Source organism: Pithys albifrons, chromosome 1, assembly GCF_047495875.1.
Source record: "Pithys albifrons albifrons isolate INPA30051 chromosome 1, PitAlb_v1, whole genome shotgun sequence".
Lineage (NCBI taxonomy): Eukaryota > Metazoa > Chordata > Aves > Passeriformes > Thamnophilidae > Pithys > Pithys albifrons.
In genome coordinates this window covers 19,548,509-19,552,141 of record NC_092458.1, presented here as the reverse complement: position 1 = coordinate 19,552,141, position 3,633 = coordinate 19,548,509, and positions in this window count along the sequence as shown.

Sequence of the window (3,633 nt, the reverse complement as noted above, 5' to 3'; positions counted from 1 at the left end):
TTATGTAACATATTCCCAAGTGTTTTCTTCCTCCCTATTTGATCTCTATTTAAGGAATTTAAAAGTTTCCAAAATACAATCAACTTTAATGTTTGTATTGCAGGATAGTATTATAGGTTAAGGAAGCAATCCTGAGTCTATTCAGCTCTGGAAGTGTTTCCATTTTGACTTTGGAATCCCGATTTTCTTGTCTGAATCCCTTAGAACATAATTATATTTATACTGTTGCTTTTGGATGCTAATGAGCTTCAACAGCTGCCAAAAACATGCAAGAACTTCCAGCAAGTAATATCAGGTACTGGTGCCTGTATTCAAGTTCACTGTTAAGCAACAATGTGAGCTGCAGCTTCCCTTCAGTTTCATTCTGTAGAACCATCTGCATTTCTGCATAACCAGAGGTGGAAAGCGGCACAACACAGAGACCAGGTCACAGATCAGTAGTAACAGGCCAGACCCTTCATGCTGGAAGACCCTAAAAAAACCACTTCAAGTTTTATGCAGAATATTAATATTTCACTTTGGAATATATAAACATTTTTAAAGATATGGAAAAAAAAGAACCTTCCATTTCTGCATGTTTTTCTATCTCTTGCCTTCTGCACGCACTGGGAGGTGTTTATAGATCCTTCATGGATCATGACTGAACCTGCCATTTTTGTACCATCATGTAAATCCCTCTCTGAAGTTAGCCTTTACCCTCTTGGAGAGTATTTGGGTTTTTCTAATCAAGGCTGCTAATTGGAATTGAGCAAAGACCACTGCACTCCAATGTCTTCTGTGTCTGTATCAATTTGAATTAAAACACTATAATATTTATATATGTAACAGTAATGAGCCTCTAATAACATTTACCTAACTGTAGATGAGATATGCAAATCGGATATATTCAGGAGATTGGGATGTGGCCTAATGAAGTGTAAACAAAAAATATATATCTGGAAAATATTTATTTTTTTAGTTACGTAGCAGTGAAGAGGTTTGGGAGAGTTAAACTGTTAAATGGGAAGCCAACAGTTGGTAATAGGAAGATGACATTTTCAGTCTTCAAGAAGAACTTCTATGAAAAGTGGATACAGGGAAGAAAAAATGCATGCCTTTAAGTCACTTGGAAATTAACAGATAAGACTCAATAGGTTTCCCATTTGTTTCACATATTCTTTCTTTCAAATAAAATGGTTATAAATAAGTAAAAAATAACTTTTAAGTTTCTCCTCTCATCATCCAAGACTCAAACAGCACCAACTCATATTTCCCATCAGGTTTGGGGAGGGAAGTACTTTTTAAAAGCATGTTTTATTCTGATGTTCAATATAATTTGTGCATAGGCAAGTGGGTTTTGTCACGTTAATATTTCTGGCTTTTGTTGGCGCTGTTTAGAACTAATGCTGCAAGTAGAGGCCAGCAGGGAAACTGCAGCACAAAAAGCATTGTTGGCTTAACCACGGCTGGTTGGTGAGATGAGCCACTGACCTCTAAAGACTCTGAAAACAACTTACAGCCATTGGGTTTTAAATGAAAAGAAGTGACAGAATGTATTTAAAAACTGACTGTGACATTTTAAGTACAATGTTTTGGAGTTGAATAAGCTTCTATTTAAAACTGCAAAAGGCACAAATGCAGGTTTATTTACTGAATATTGACATTCCACATCAGTTTCCCCAATAGCTCATGATGGAATTAAGCCCAATCTCCATTTGACAGACAGGATGATTTCCATATTCCTAAATGACAATGACCTTGGGACTCAATAAGAAGCAGGGCAGCAGAAATTTAGTGGAGCTATCAAGTGGGTGATATTAAATGCAGAACATTATATTTTAAGTTATTAAATTATTAAATGTACAACATAATATTTTAAAGGCAAGAAAACAGACGACAGTGAAGTCAGCTGCAATGTAACCAGACACAATTCCCATTCTGTGGAGTGCTGTCTCTACTTTCAGCTAAGCTGAATTTGCAAAACAAAGTTACTATTGTGGCAATGAAGCTCTCACAGCATGCTGAGCTTGCACAAAGGCAGACTGTGAGCATGCATTTATTTGATGTCATCGGGAGAAGCATAAAGGAAGGAGTGAGCACAGAGCAGGTGGCAGCTCCTCCTGCCCTGCTGCCCCAGCAAGGGAAGCAGGCTCAGGTCCTGCTGCATTCCTGTGCAGGAGAGACTGGATCGCGGACTTAGAAAAGCGTTCTACTTCTTTAGTCGTTGTATTTTGCAGTATTACCATGAGGTACATGCTCGATTCCAGTAGGCAGTCTTCCCTGAAGATATGGCCAGCTGTCCAAGTTCCCATCCCAAAGCTGATCCCTGCTCCCACAGGCACATGCCATCCTCCTGGCACTGCGCGGGATGGCTGTGAGCACAAAGGAGAAGCTCAGGGAAGGTGTTTCCTCTGTTGGCAGGATGCATTTCTCATCAACCCGGGGTCGCACTTTAGCAGAGAGCCTGCAGGCATCACTCCCATCCACCCTGGGCTCCTGGTGTCCCCAGGGCTGCCTTGCTGTTCCCATCTCTCCTGAGCTGCTTGTGGCAGGTGTGGTTGCCTATAGAAATGCTTGTGGCCAGTACCTTCTACTGCCCCCCTGAGATGCAAAAGGAGTAAATGCCAGTACCTGCTGAATAAGGAGGTTGTTCCAAGAGTTCCTTAAGTGGCACTGCCAAGCCATCAGGCAGCTGGGGCTCCTCAGAGTGCAGCTCAGGCAGATGCTGTCCTGTGCACTCTCCACATGCAAATTCCAATGTCCTGAACATGCCTTCCATGTGAATATAGAAGTCAAAGGACAGGCTCTCTGCCCCTCTGGGCAGGAGGCTGCATTCACAAGAACACAAAAATTAGTCAAAAAAAAGGCTGCAGGAATCCCTGTCAGTGAGGACATCCCAGCTTGACCCAACAGACATGGATGTTTACACTCTGATAGTTTTGACTGAGTCGAGGTTTGAACAAGAAGTTCCAAATGGAAAATTAGTATTAAGCAAACTGTGTTTAGTTCTTAGTTATTCACATATAATGCTATCAAGAGGTGTTCATAACCCAGGCACTTGGGTGCAGGTCGGGGAGTAGCCTGAAAGCCGAAAGATTCTGAGCTTGAGTTTGTGAGCACATGCAGAATCACTGCTCTTCTGTGTCCTGCCAGTCCTACTCACAGGTGAGACACACACCCACCTCCAGCCTCCACAGGACCTCCAAAAAGATGGGAAATACTTTTGAGCAGATCTTAATCTAGTGAAGATCCCACCTCTGCCCAGGTCACCTGCAGGAGAATGCCCTGTCAAGTGTCCTTGGATCAAGCTGGGCCCTTTTGCTGAGGGAGAAGCCTGTCTTCCCAGTGCTGACACTGTCTGGCTCAGGCAGGACACAAAGACAAAATCCTTTCTCTGCAGTCAGAACAAATTTTGCAAATGAGATAAACTTTGAACGGAGCTAAACCCAAATGATTATCTAGCAGCAATTTTACTTAATCTTGAAGTAATTTTAGTTAGCAGCTCACTTAGATAGCTTGATATTAAAATTCTCCTCAACTGTATTTTTACCTGCTTTTGAAGCATACAAAGCAGCACAATAGCATCTTAATTTTTTTTTGAGTAGGAAAAACTAGAAGAATATAACATCTCAAAATCATAGTAAAATTCTTTTT